Source organism: Cryptomeria japonica, chromosome 9 (genome assembly GCF_030272615.1).
Source record: "Cryptomeria japonica chromosome 9, Sugi_1.0, whole genome shotgun sequence".
NCBI classification, from domain to species: Eukaryota; Viridiplantae; Streptophyta; class Pinopsida; order Cupressales; family Cupressaceae; genus Cryptomeria; species Cryptomeria japonica.
The window spans coordinates 283,584,266-283,599,970 of NC_081413.1; positions in this window are offsets into that span (position 1 = coordinate 283,584,266).

Genomic DNA, 15,705 nt, shown 5'->3' on the forward strand with positions numbered 1-15,705 from the left:
AACTTTATTTGCATTTATTTTCACACAATTGTTTCATTATTAGTTCATGTTTGCATATATTTATTTATGTTATTGAGATATGAAATTTCACATCAAAGATCAACCGTGTAATGCACGAGAGCAATTGATATAAATTCATTTGGAATACAAAATTTAAAATTAAAATTATTGACTCCTACGCATTTCTACTATTCATTGGGAGCCTTCTTAATACATATTTGCTTGACTATTCGTTATGTCTTGGTATTTATAGAAAGTAATTTGAGCATTTAAAAATAATTCCAAAATCAAGCATTTCTTACACAATTTGCACTCATTCATATGAACTTTTCATTTTAGAACACTAAATTAAATAAGCATTTGCATCATAACTATTGAGAATAGTAGATGTTTAGGCACGTTGTCATTCATCACTTACCTAAGATTGAAAACTTGTAAACAAGGGGATTGATTGTGGAGAACATGAACCTTCATAATTCAACAATAATACATGCTTTTAACTATTCAAGTATATACTTAAGCATTGTTGAGTCAAAATAGATCAAGCCCAACTTCTAAAGATAAAATATTTATTGAAATGTGTGTTGCAAATATGTTTCCACATGTTTATCGACACCTACTTGTAATGAGTACCATTTCTATTCAATGAGGAGTAACTAATGTGGGAGAATGAGATCATTAGAACACATTTCAAGTCTTGAATGTTGCTTCATAACCTTTATAATTTTTTGGTAGGATCTTCATCCTAATTAATGTTAAAATACACCATACATATCTTAATATTCAAATTATTTATTTATTTATATATAAAAAAGAATTGTAGTGAATGGGGAGCTCAATGCCACTTAATTGTATTATGACATTTGTACATACACTAATAACACATCATAAAACATCTTTAATGAAAGAGCAAGTGCATGACAAATCATCCAATTTTGGTGGGTTAAATATTCACTAGGATTTACATTTTGGGTGGCATAAATTTTTACCTTTTTTTTTAAGAAACTCTTTAAACTTCAATAATTCATGCTTGAGATGGAGATATAGTACTTATATTTACAAGAAACATTACATTTTGGGTGGCATAATTTTTTATTTTTTTTAAAGGAACTCTTTAAACTTCAATAATTCATGCTTGAGATGGAGATATAGTACTTATATTTACAAGAATATTATATGGTTATAATTTCTCTAGACATAATTGATGCTTGTACGCACTAGTGAATACTTTAAAGAGTGTATTTTCGTTATGTTATTTTAATTATTGAATAGTATATTGGGGCTCTTTTGTTGCTAGATTTTTCTAAAAAAAAATTGTAGTGTATATATTATGTTAAATATCTTGCATGTTAGTTATATATTTTTTCATATTATTGTATGTGTGATATATATATTTTTTTAAAAAAATTATTTTTATTATTTAGTATTATACTTCTAACAAGTTAACTAATTTTTTTAATTTTGTTTCCTTTGAATTGGTACTAAAGATTGGATAATTTAAGTAAAATAATTATTTTTTACTAATCTTGGTTTGAATGAGAGTTATGCATAAGAGTGCTCTTGCTCTAAGAAAGATGGCAAGCACATTATGGTTGGATATGGATAGATTTCATGGCATAGATTTTTAGTCACGAAAGCTTAAAATGGAGGATATACTCATATATCAAGACCTATGGATTAAACTTTATAGAATGAAAGCTATGGCCATCTCTGATTTGAAAGCTAGAAATCCAACAGAGATTTCGTTTCGGAGATTGCATTGTCCTAAGAATTTTGTTGTGGGGTGGCGGATTGTGGATCCGATCCACGACTGTAGAGGACTGGTGTAAAGATGGCGTGAAGAGGAAATAGGAATGGTGGAGCACATGGGAATGCAAACCCTGTTGTAATGGATGTTGTGAGGAATTGTAGCCCAGTTGGAAGCTGTTGAGATAGCCCAGAGAAGAGTCTGACCTATTGAAGATGTGAATGAAGATGAAGAAGAAGCACCAACAGAACAATTAGCAAATCCACTAGTGATCGATCTAGATGAAGAGAGGTTCTTGAGGGTTTTAAGTAGGGTGAACACTAAACCACATTTTACCCCACCAGAGTATGATGGAAAGTTGATTCAGATGAATTAATGGATTGGATCTCGGAGATGGAGAAATATTTTGATTTTGAGAACACCGCAGAAGAAAGGAAGGTAAAGCATGCTTGTACCCAGTTGAAAGGTCATGCATCTCTTTGGTGGGAACATTTGCAGGTTGATAGACAGAGAAGAGGAAAAGAGAAGATCAAATCATGGGAGCGGATGGTTGCTAGGTTAAAATCAAAGTTTATGCCAGTTGATTATCAAGTGAACCTATTCCAGAAGTTACAAAAGTTGAAGCAAAAGGAATCTAGCGAAGCATTCTACAACTTGAATATTAGATCTGGACATGTTGATGATGAAGTTGAACAAGTTTATAGATATTTGAGTGGACTGTGGATGTCTATACAAGATGAACTCAGTTTGATCAAGTTGCAGAGCGTTGAAGAAGCTTACCAATATGCCCTAAAAGTTGAAGAGAAGCTGAACCAAAGACATGAGCAAAGACAGAGAGGTAGAGGCAGAAGATTTTTCGGAGGAAGATTTCATGGAGGAAGGGGATATTCCGGAGGAAGAGGAACCTGTACCGATCAGAATAAGGACAATGAAGTAAGCAAAGAAGGTAATTCATACCAGAAGGATGACATAAATTTCAACTGGAGGAGAGAACCTGATGGTTACCGGAATGAGGGTTTTGGAAAAGATGACATGAGACAAGATAAGAGAGTGTTTAAAGGAACTTGTTTTAAGTGTGGAGGAGAAGGACATCGTGCTTTCGAATGTAAGAAGACATAGAACACTGGGAGAACAACATTGGTGGAAGAAAGCCCCACCAGATCAACTAACAAACCGAAATATGGAGAACTGTTGATGATGAGGAGGGCTTTGTGTCATACCAGAGGAGATGAAGAGCCCTTACATAAACAAAATCTGTTCAAGACCAGATGTAAGGTATCCTGTAAGTGATGTAAAGTTGTTATTGATAGTGGTAGTTTAGATAAACTTGTTTTAAAAGAGATGGTGACTAAGTTGAAGTTGGAAAGATTGAAACGCCCTAAGCCTTATCAGATAGCATGGATTCAGGATGATCATAAGTTGTTATTAAGTGATCAATGTTTGGTAAAATTGAAAATTAGGAATTATCATGATGAAGTTTTGTGTGATATTATGCCTATGGATATTTGTCACCTTGTTTTGGGTAGACCTTGGCAGTTTGATAGACATGCAATACATGACATAAGAGAGAACATATACACTATTGTAGTGAACGAGATGAAACAAACCTTGTTACCCTTGGAGAAGCCTTTGAAGAGTGAAGTCTGTACGAATGCCAGAATCTATTTAGTGGATGGAAGGAAATTCCTGGATGGAATGAGACATGAGAATGTGTGTTTTTCCTTAGTTCCTAAGAAGACTAAGAACCTGGAGCATGAAGACCAACCGAAAGAGATAAAGGAGTTGCTAGAAGAGTATGAAGACATCATTTCAGATAATGTGCTTGATGGATTACCACCTGTAAGAAGAATCAGTCATTGCATGGACCTGATTCCCAGAGCTAGTTTGCCTAACAAAGCTGCACACCGGATGACACTGACAGAGAATGAAGAGTTGAATAGACAAGTGCAGGAATTGCTGAAGAAAGGTTTGATCAGAGAAAGTCTGAGTCCTTGTGCAATGCCATCAATATTAACACCTAAGAAGAATGGAGAATGGAGGATGCGTATTGATTCCAAAGCAATAAACAAGATCACAGTGAAGTATTAGTTTCCTTTACCTAGGATGGATTACATAATGGATTGTTGAGTGGAGCCAAATACTACACAAGGAAGAAGTGTACTTTCATGAAGGAAGAGTTGGTCTATTTGGGATTTGTAATATCTGTGGATGGATTGAAGATGGACCTTGAAAAGGTAAAAGCAACTGTTGAATGGCCTACACAAGAAAGCATTGGAGAGGTAAGATCATTTCATGGATTGGCTAGTTTCTACCGGAAGTTTATTAGAAATTTCAATTCTGTTTATAACCCTATGACTGAGACAATGAGAGGAGATAAGAAGGAATTCAAGTGGACAACCAGAGAAAACAAATTTTTTGAATTGTTGAAGCATAAGGTCACTGAGCAGTGTGTGTTAGCTTTACCAGATTTCAATAAAATATTTCAAGTAGATTGTGATGCAAGTGGAACTGCAATTGGAACTGTATTGAGACAGGAAGGGAGAGAAATAGCTTATTTCGATGAGAATTTGAATGATGCGAGGAGGAGATATTCGGTGCATGATCAGGAATTTTATGCCATAGTTCAAGCCTTGAAGAAGTGGAGACATTACCTCTTGCCTAAGGAGTTTGTGTTTTATACTGACCATCAAGCCTTGCGGTATTTCAACAGTCAGAGTAAGTTGAATCAGAGACATATGAGATGGGTATAGTTTTTGCAGAGTTACACCTTTGTGTTGAAGCATAAAAGTGGGAGATCTAACAAAGTTGTTGATGCATTAAGTAGAAGGAGGAATTTGCTGACAAAAATGAGAGTGACAGTGCTAGGATTTGAGGAGTTGAAGACCTTGTATGAGGATAACCTGGATTTTACAGAACCATGGAGAGCATGCAGAGAACCGGTTGTAGTGGATAGAAGCAAATGGTTGGATTATTTCATTCAGGATGAGAGGTTATTTAAAGGAGTTCAGTTGTGTATACCTAAGAGTTATATAAGGGAGAATCTGATAAATGAGAAGCATAGTGGAGGATTGGCCAGATACTTTGGTGTTGACAAAAAAGTAGCATTGGTGAGTTAACATTACTTTTGGCCTCAGATTCATAAGGATGTTAAGAGATTTATATAGAGCTGTAGAGGTTGTCAAGTTGCAAAAGGTAGTTGTCAGAATGTGGGATTGTATAATCCTTTGACAGTACCAAAGAGACCTTGGGAAGACATAAGCATGGATTTCATACTTGGATTGCCTAAGACACAGAGAGGGAATGATTCTATATTTGTGGTGGTGGATAGATTCTCAAAGATGGCTCATTTCATACCTTTTAAGAAGACATCAGATGCAGTGCATGTAGTTGACTTATTTTTCAAGGAGATAGTAATATTACATGGATTACCTAAGAGCATAGTTTCAGACAGAGACACTAAGTTTGTTGGTTATTTTTGGAGAACACTTTGGAAGAATATGAAGACAGATTTGAAGTTCAGTTCTACTTTTCACCCACAGACTGATGGACAGACATAGGTAGTAAACCGAAGTTGGGTAAATTTGTTGAGATGCCTAAGTATAGATAAAATCGGAAGTTGGGATTTGATAAAGTAGATGAGAAGAGGAGACATAAGAAATTTGAAGTTGGTGATGAAGTGATGGTATATATGAGAAAAGAAAGATTTCCAATTGGAACCTACAAAAAGTTGTAGATGAAGAAGTTTGGACCTTGTAAGATCTTGAGGAAGTTTAGTTTCAGAAATGCATATGAAGCGGAGCTACCAGATAGCTTGAGTATTTCACCTGTATTCAACATTGCAGATCTATATCAATATCATGAATCATAATTCAGTGAAGACAGTATGACAGACTTGGAGAAACAGTTGCCCCGGAAGGAACCAGACCAGATTGAAGATATTTTGGACACAAGGACTGGTCATAGTACCCGGAGTAGTCAGTACATGGAGTATCTTGTGAAATGGAAGAACAGACCAGTTGAAGATTCATCTTGGATTTCTTAGGTAGAGGTGGACCGCCTAGGTTTTCCTCTAGCCCCAGAAAAGTGAGGGACTCACTTTTTTTCAACAACCCCAGATGTGTGATGCAGGATTCCCAGTTCTTGGCCATCTTGCATCAACTAAAAACATTTCCTTTCGACTTTGTTTTCTATTTTGCAGTTTCAACATTCCTTTCTGTATTTTCTTGCATTGGCTCACCGGATCTTGGGGAGCTGGATTTTTCTTAAGGATGATCATCTTCCTTATTCCTAAACCGTAGAGCGTTTGGATCATTTTTCGGCAAGTTATCAATTCCAGATTTCGAGACAATTTTCTGGCACTAGAAGCACTTGGACCTATTTGCGTTGGTGAATCTACCAGATCCTTTCCGTAGCTTGTGGAGCCCAGTTCATTGATTTTGATTTTCCTTGGCATGTGGCCGAGCTTCCCTTTGATCCACACTTCATTCTTTGGATTTTCTGGAGGGATCTCTTTGGCAGAGGCCGACTTGTTGGTTTTACACATTTGATCTTGTTCTTCAACATTTTTTCCCTTTTGGGCTGACCGGATCCCCTTGGATCGTATAAATCATTGTAATTGAGCTTTAGAATTCATTTTCTAGATAAGTAAGATAGAACATAGAGGATATATCTTAGATTTAGAGGTCCAAAGTTGACCTGTTCTGTAATTGAGCATGCATGTGGCAGACCAGTGAGTCGAATCTTGTAACCCGGATGTTACCAGTTGATTGTAATCAGTTTTCATGATCTAATACATTCATTCATGCATTGTCTCCATCATATCATCTTGTTTCCATTGTGTTTACTCTTGTTGCCCAGTCCGAATTGATCTCTTTGAGGCCCATCCTAACCGGTGTTTGCACCAAGTCCATATATACATGTAAATGGATGATGATTGTGTTAGGATTCCCACAAATACTGAGAGGGGGGGTTGAATCAGTATCTAACCAGCAATAAGATTTTCTTAACTTAAAACATGTAGAGCAAATTAGAACTGTGTACCGGTAAATATAAAGTAATGCAATAAATAGAGATAAAAACAACCACATGAAAAACACACCATAACACAATATTTTAACGAGGAAACCCAGTGTGGGAAAAACCTCAGTGGGATTTGTGACCCACAATATTCACTTACTAGCCAATAAGAGAATATTACTGCTACAAGAGGGGCCTGCACATGCAGGAAAGCCAAGTGCCTAGAGCTCACTGCTCAATTACAAAATGGGAAGTCTCACTGACTTACAAAATGGATTATACAAATCCAATGTCTTGTACTGCTTTAAAATAGCATCTACTATGCCAGATCCAGTACCAGTTTATAGCTTTGCTTCTTACATAAACCCTTAACCTATAATTCGCATAATAGGTCTGCCTTATTTCGCCTATATATTTTCTTCCATCTATTACCTATTTGTTCTACAATGATCTCTTATATATATGAGTCATCTTACAACTTGCCAAGTCGTCTTACAATGATTTTACAATGATAAACAAAATATATTAACAACAAAATTCCTGTCGGCTTCTGTGTCGGTATGCTTCCTTTCACTGCCGGTGCCGGTAGTCTGTGTGCCGGTGTAGAATCTAACTTTGCTGGTGCTGGTGGATTGCCTTGCCGGTGTCATAGGATTGTAAGGTTGCCATCAATGAAAAAACCTTCAATCACCTACAATGTCTCATTGGAGTGTGCATTTGCCAACAATCTCCCCCTTTGGCATTGATGACAACACTCATGAGAAAAATTCAGAAGTGTATCCAAAAATTGAAGTCCAAAAATTGTTACCAAAAAATGTGTGCTCCCCCTGAGCAGATGATCCCTAAGTTATTGGATTTTTCTCATACCACTACTCCCCCTTTGGCATCAATGACAAAGGTTGTCAAAGTGTCAATAGAGTATAGTTTCCTATCTCAACCTTGTCAGCTAGTTATCTTTTGCCTATAAACTGATAATGAATCAGATGAATTAATAAAATTGTCAGCTAGTTGATTTATTTCTTCCTGTATCTTGCTGATATTCTTGTCTACATCAGCTGTCAAAAAGTTAGTCTTACAAGTGTCTCTGTACAAATTTTTGAATTCCTTTAATGTGCTACATAATTCCGGTAGAAGTCTGTCAAACTGCCTTGTACACTTCTTTATTTGTTCCTCAAAGAATTTTTGTTTTTCCTTTTCTAACCTCTCTTTGAATGCATCCTCCTTTATTTGTTCAACTGTCACTATGTTGTCAGTAATATACTTAGACAAAGTGTCAAGTTGACTCAAAGAATCCTTATTATCTACATTACATTTTGGAGCTATCATCTTCAAAATTGGAATTGTGTCATCTATAGCCTTATATGCCTGTGAACGACAATCTGTTATTTTCTTTAAGGAGTCCAAAAGAACTTCAGTTACATTTGTTGTCTTGAATCCTGTAGTTGAAGAGCCAACAATCTGAATTCCATCGGTGGGAGAAATATCCTTTCTTGTAGTGACCTCTGGTAGGTCAGTCCGTATTTCCATTTCCTTAAGCAATGGTTTGTTTTGCTCAGCAGTTGCCAATGGCACCGATTCTGTATTAACCTGTTCCTATGTTGGAGCATGTTGCTCTGCTTGTTGCTCTGTTTGTTGTTCTGTTTGTTGTTCTGCTTGTTGTTCAGTGACACTATCTACTGATTTTCCTTCAATGTTATCTATGTTATCAGTTACTGGTGGCTCACTAGCCATATCTGTCTTACCAGTTGTGTCCTTATCTACCACAATGTTGACCTTCTGAGTATCAACATCTATTGTATATAATACCTCAGAATTAGGATTTGTATTCTCTTGTGATATATCCATACTCTCATCAGCTGGTTGATCTTTAGTTGTTGTTACCGGTGGAGTATCTTGAGACGGTGGGGGTAGATTATCTGTTATTTTGATGCTTGGAGGTCCACCAACCTTTCCTTTTCCCTTATCCTTGTCTTTCTGATATACCTTGATTGGTTTGGGGTTTCTATATTCTTCCTACTTTTCCTTCTCAACAAGGAATATGTCCCATGCATTAGCAGTTTCCTCTGCAACCTCATTTACTCTACCAACCATAAGTGCTACATGCCAGTGTGTAGTTGAGAATACTGTCCGGTTATCCTCTGAGATCATATCATCTATCTCCTTTGGTGAGTTAACAGGATAAACAACAAGTAGTTTCTCAATCTTTATTTTCTTGTCAAGCTCTATAACGACTTGCCTTCTAGTTTCAAGTCTCTTGAATAGTTCTACTGGTACTTCATCTATAATTTGCATCAAAAATTTCTTGTAGATATCCAAGTGTAGAATTACACTATTTTCAACTTTTTCTTTATCATCAACTGTTAGTGAATCATATAATTTGTTGATGTTTTTCAGCTGTCCGTCCTCTGTTATTTCATCTAGTAGTTTGTCAACTAGAGCAATATTTTGTTGAGTCCTTTTCTTTGGTGTTAACTTTTTCTTCTTTGGAGTTGTCTTATTAGCTGGAGGTTTCACTGCCTATTGTTTTTGCCTGGTTCTTCTAGGCGAAGGTGTGGATACTGGTGAAGGTTCCCTTTTCCTCACAACTCTTTTAAATGCAGCTGGCATATCACTCTTCGAAGAAGTTGCTACCGGTGAAAGGTGAGTTTTTGGTTGTTGTGCTTGTAACTCATCTTCAGTGATACCGGTTTGTTTAAGTACATCTTCTTTGATAGCCTTATCCTGCCTTGAACCTCTCCTCAATGTTGCTTCTACTTTCTTCACTCTCTTCTTGGATTGAATTTGATTTTCAATGGTTTCAGCATTGCCAAATACCTCTTCCTTAGGTTCATTGGGTGCTTCCAGAAGGGATTTTGCATATGTTTCAATGATGTGATCATCTGTCTCATAACCCATTTCAGTGACCCAAATTGTTTTTGGGATAACTGCCTCCATCCAGATCTCATCCTTCTTAATCACAAAACATATGTCATCCTTATATTTATTTACAATTTCTTGTGACAGTTTGACTCTAGCGTTCATTATGGCCTTTAATTCTTGAAAGTACTCATTAATATTCTTCTCTTTGTTTTCACCCATGTTGTTCAATAAGTCAGATAACTGTTTGCCTACCGGTATGTCAAATCCAAGGTTCTTATTACCTATACCGGGCACCTGTTTGGTTATATGTAGCATTAAGCAAACAAGTAAGTTGCCAAATCTAAATGTCCCTTTCTTATCCTTCTTGATCTTTCCCAGATTGTCAATTAATTCATCCTTCAACCATTCACACACATCAATTTTCACATTGTCCTTAATCATGTCGTGAGCACTCTTTATGCATAAGCTGGAAACTAAATTTAGTCTATTTGTATGTGTTGTTTTGTAGCCTAAAATCATACTAATGAATCTCACATTTATGTTAGTTACATCATTCACCCTTAAAGACCTTTTGTCAGATGTTGCACCTGTTAGGTTCATTACTAGGTCATTTGAGACCTTTGTCTTTTCAGGTCTGTTACCGGTGGAGGGTAACCCTATTACAGCTTTTACAGCTTCCTTAGTAATTTTGTGAATTGAATCCAGCCAGAAAAATTCACCATGTACCCTGCTCAATACTATCCTAATAACTTCCTTGGGGAAATCCGGAATGCAAAGAATTTCTGTGAATCCTAGGGTTTCAATTATTTTGTGTTCAGGTTTCACATTACCAGAATCATCACAAATAATAGTCTTGTACATGTTCTTAATTTCTTCATCTCCTAATTCTTCTATATGGCAATGAATATACATCCTAGGGTCTTCTGCAAAAACTACTCCTTTGGGGATTTGAGAAAAAGCACCAACATTATCATCCTTCTTTGCTATTTCGGGAACTAACTAAAAAACAGGCCTAGGGCGCTTGATTACTTCCACTACAGTAGGGTTTGCTATGAATTCAGGTACATAAGAGGATGCCATGATTATAAATACCTTTTTCTACCTTTGGAAAGATTGATTGCTGAATTGCTTTGCTTCTTTGCTCGAAATGCCTTAGCTTTGGAAATTTCGCGCTCTTCGAATGTTTGAATGCTCGGTGAAGTAAAATGGAGCCAAAAACATTAATTTATAATGTCAATCTGCCAACTACCACATTTAATGCTTGCTGATTAAGTAATCACTTAACTTTATCTTCCGGTATAGAAGTAATTTTAACTTCTTACCATCAACCGAGGGAATAATAGCATATTTCTCATTTGATTGCCAAACCCTCAAGAGAACTTTCTTCAATTGGATGAAGAGTCTCTTGCCGGTGGAGTGTTACTTTCTTCTGCCAGTGGAGTGTTACTCTATTCTGCCGATGGAGGAGTATTCCTATCAACATTTAGTTCTGATTTTCTGATCCATTGTTTTGAGAATTCCTGCTTTACTTCTTCAACCTTTTCTTTTCCTTTCAAACTAGGACCTTTTTTGTTTAACGGTGAGGACTTGCTTCTACAAAATTTAGCAATATGCCCAATTTTGTTACATGCATAACAAGTCACCTTATTTTTCTAAATAGCCTTTCCATAACCTATGCCGGTTTGTGTTCTGCATTGATTAGATAAATGTCCAAATCTTCCACAAATATAACATCTCACATTCAATCTGCAATTTTCAGAATTATGACCAACTTTGTTGCATTTTGAACATTGACCGGTGGGTGTACTGGTATTTTGATAATTTCTAGATCTACATTGATTTTCTCTATGACAATACTTGTTACAGTTAAAGCATTTGCTATTAAATTTATAAGCAGTAGGTTGTCTTACTGATTTGCCATGATCCTGTGTGTTTGCAGTACCGGAGCTTTCACCAATTTCAAAGCCAAGACCATTAGTGTCACCATTAGGTTTCTGATTCTTCAACAAGTCACCAAGTTATTCTGAGCTTTTCTTGAATTTTTCTTTATGTTGATTTGCAGCAGCCAGTTCTCCTTCCAAGATACCTTTTTGTTTCATGAGTTCATTTGAGTCATTTTGTGCATGCATTAGATCTGTCTTCAACATATCATTTTCATAACTAAGTCTTGTGTTTTCATTTGCAGCATCATTCAATCTTCTAGTCAAGTCTTCTTCATTCTTCTTTCTATCTTCAAATTCTTTACAAAATCTCATAGTCATATCCTGCATCTCATTCTTTGTTGTCATGTTTTCTTGTTTCAGCTTATTCATTAGATCACTAAGAGTTTCCTTTTCATCATTCTCATTTTGCATCTTTTCACAAGGTTCTCTTCTCTTGTTTCTTGAAATAGTAAGATTTTCTTGAAGTGCTTGAATGATATCCTGAGCAGCCTTTAGATCATCTTCAAGTTTGATATTTTTCAATTTTTCTGTATCATAGTCTGAGAGAGCTCCTTCAAGTTGCTTCATCAAGTTTTCCATCTCTACCGGTGTCAAGATCTTCCTCAAGCTGTTAGGCTTATGAAAATAGAGGACTAGGCTCTGATACCAATTGTTAAGATTCCCACAGATACTGAGAGGGGGGGTGAATCAGTATCTAACCGGTAATAAGATTTCCTTAACTTAAAACATGTAGAGCAAATTAGAACTGTGTACCGGTAAACAGAAAGTAATGCAATAAATAGAGATAAAAACAACCACATGAAAAACACACCATAACACAATATTTTAATGAGGAAATCTGGCGTGGGAAAAACCTCGGTGGGATTTGTGACCCACAATATTCACTTACTGACCAATAAGAGAATATTACTACTACAAGAGGAGCCTGCATATGCAGGAAGGCCAAGTGCCTAGAGCTCACTGCTCAATTACAAAATGGGAAGTCTCACTGACTTACAAAATGGATTATACAAATACAATGTCTTGTAATGCTTCAAAATAACATCTACTATGCCAGATCCAGTACCGGTTTATAGCTCTGCTTCTTACATAAACCCTTAACCAATAATTCGCATAATAGGTCTGCCTTTTTCGCCTATATATTTTCTTCCATCTATTACCGATTTGTTCTACAATGATCTCTTATATATATGAGTCATCTTACAACTTGCCAAGTCGGCTTACAATGATTTTACAATAATAAACAAAATATATTAACAACAAAATTCCTGTCGGCTTTTGTGCCGGTATGCTTCCTTTCACTGCCGGTGCCGGTAGTTTGTGTGCCTATGTAGAATCTAACTTTGCTGGTGCCGGTGGATTGCCTTGCCAGTGTCATAGGATTGTAAGGTTGCCATCAATGACAAAACCTTCAATCACCTACAATGTCTCATTGGAGTGTGCATTTGCCAACAGATTCTAGACACTAAAAATTGGTTTATTCCTGTGTCGCAAAACCTTAATTTTTAACATGTCTTCTATGTCACATTTGATTTTCATCATGTGTGGACATTGGGTCATTCTTCCTATTCTATCTGATTCCTTTCCAATCCTAACAAACCTATTCAATCATATTTGGCCCTAAATCATCATGATTGGCGGTTTTATCGTTTGATCATTTGGTCCTAAATCAACCTTTAAAGATAATTAATCAGTCATTAATTATCAACTTCTTCAATCTTTTTATCAAATCCTTTTCAATTATCTTTAATCAATTCCCATCAGTCTTTTGTCAATCCACATTATCAATTTAAATCAATTGCAATGTCAGAATTAATCATTTTGACATCTCATTTGCCTTTATTGTGTTCAATCATCTTGTCATTATCATCATTATCAATTTCCTCATTTTATAAAAACACCTTTGGATTATGGTCTTTTTTTATCATTTTTCCTTGTTAATTGTCATCAATTTTGTCAGTATTGCCAATCAATCATTTTATTTTAGTCATAATTTGGGCCTAATTCGATATTGGGGTTGGATTCCCATAATTATTTCATCAATTTCTTCATTTCAGTCATGTCATCTTTATTAACATTTCTTCCTAGGTAAATGAATTTATTCATTTACTTCTCTTATCCTAAGTTCACAATTAAATGATTTATTTTTTTTAATTGGCTAATTTGGAAATGAGGAATTTTATTTTATTTTTTATTTTATTAATTTCCACCTCATTTCCTTTCTTCACTTAACTCTTCCACCTTCCAAAAAAGCACCTCACTTCGCTTTTCATTTGAAAATGAAGTCTTCTCTTTTTTCTTTTTGTTTGAAAATAAAAGTTTCTCTTTTTTTTTTTTTTTGTTCAAAAATAAAGGTTTCCCATTTACCTCCACTTAACTCTTCTTCCTGCCTAACATGAGCCGTTGATCATTTTTCGATCGCACCCATCCATTCCAATCTTCTTCCTCTATAAATTTGAGTCATTTTCCTCTTATCAAACCCTTCGAACACTTGACATATGCGATTATTATCGTACTTTGCTTTCATTTTCATAGCTTCTAGTATTCTTGCCTATCATGCTTTTTCTCTTGCTTCGTTTGAATGCATAATGGATTGAGCCAACATACTAGCATAATTAGAGAATAAATAAGGAGTAGCGAGGCTTTCATCAAAGGATCTTTGATGGTTTGAATTTTAATTTATTTATTTCATTTTTGCTTCATTTGTTGACCTTGTTGTGAATGTGCTTGACTTTACATGGTTTTGTGTATTTTCTTGCTCACAATGATGATCAATGTAGATGAAAGCATAAAAGTGTGCTGCATTATTGGCCTAAACACAACACTTAAATTGACATATTTAGGCAAATTTTTTCTTTGTCACTTATAAAGAGTAAACCATTATGAATTGTAAATTTTTGAGATGTTATGTGTAGATTAAAATAACAATCTCACATATGTTATTAATTTTTTTCTTATCATTTATAATAGTTTTGTAGCATCCTAGATTATACTTTCCTAGAATTTTGTCGTCACTTAGGCCTCACTTTGGTGTTTTGTCCTCCAAGGCCTGATTGCAACACTAATTTTTCTCATACCACTCATTCACCTCACATTTTCACCAAGTTTCCAACTTAGTCCTCAATTTGGAAATCCCGATTTGCAAGACCAGGTTGTACTACGCCTTGGTCCCAAATTAGGACTAGGATGTACCACCCTGGTCCCAAATCAGGACTAGGACGTACCACGCCCTAGTCCTGAATCAGGGCCAAGGCATATATGCCCTAGGCCTCTTAAACTAGCCCCAAGTTGGCCCATTGTAATAGTCACCTTTGATGAGTGGGAAATCTAGCCATGTGTCGGCCCGTTGTGAAAATCCAATTTGATTTTCAACAAGTAAGTTTTAAATGAGGTCTACCCATCTTCTTTTAAACCTAATTGATCCTAATTCGGAAATTCAAAATCTCAATTAAACTCTAGCAAATTCAAGTGAGCAAGCAATTAGTCTTCTATCAAGCATTGGAGCATAAGTGAAGTCAAGATTCAAGCATTGGAGATGACTTTCACATGTTCTATGTTTTATGAAGACAACCTACATGAAATCCTAATTCCTTTGTGGAGACAAACAAAACTTCATTAAGGTATATCATTAGTGTTTTAGTCATTTTCAATCTTTCTCTCAAAAGGAAAGTATTTTACTGTAGTATGTCATTTACATTTATTAATTCAATTTCATTGTTAATTCTAAAATTGGGGTTTGACCTAAGGAAAACCCTTATCCCAACAATTTCCCCCTTCTTTCTGTGTGCAGGAAGTAGGTACATAGTTGCATTTAGGAGGATAAAAAAAATCATAGAGATGAATAGGTTCAGCTTTCAACGACGAGAAATTTAGGGGACCATGGCAAATTGATACTACCTAGTTTGAAAAATCTGGTTGAACTTCTAGCAATAGATCCAAAACATATTCTTCTACTCAGATCCAGGTTGGTGGATCTATACGACACCTGTAGCTCATTGTTTCGGTCAGATTGCTTCAATAGTTCACTATCTTGCCCTAATCTTCAACAATTCAATTCAATTCAATATAAGGAGGAGAAAGCCCTGTCATAGGAGCCTGGAATATGATTAGAATCTTGGTCTATCAAGGCTATATCTATTA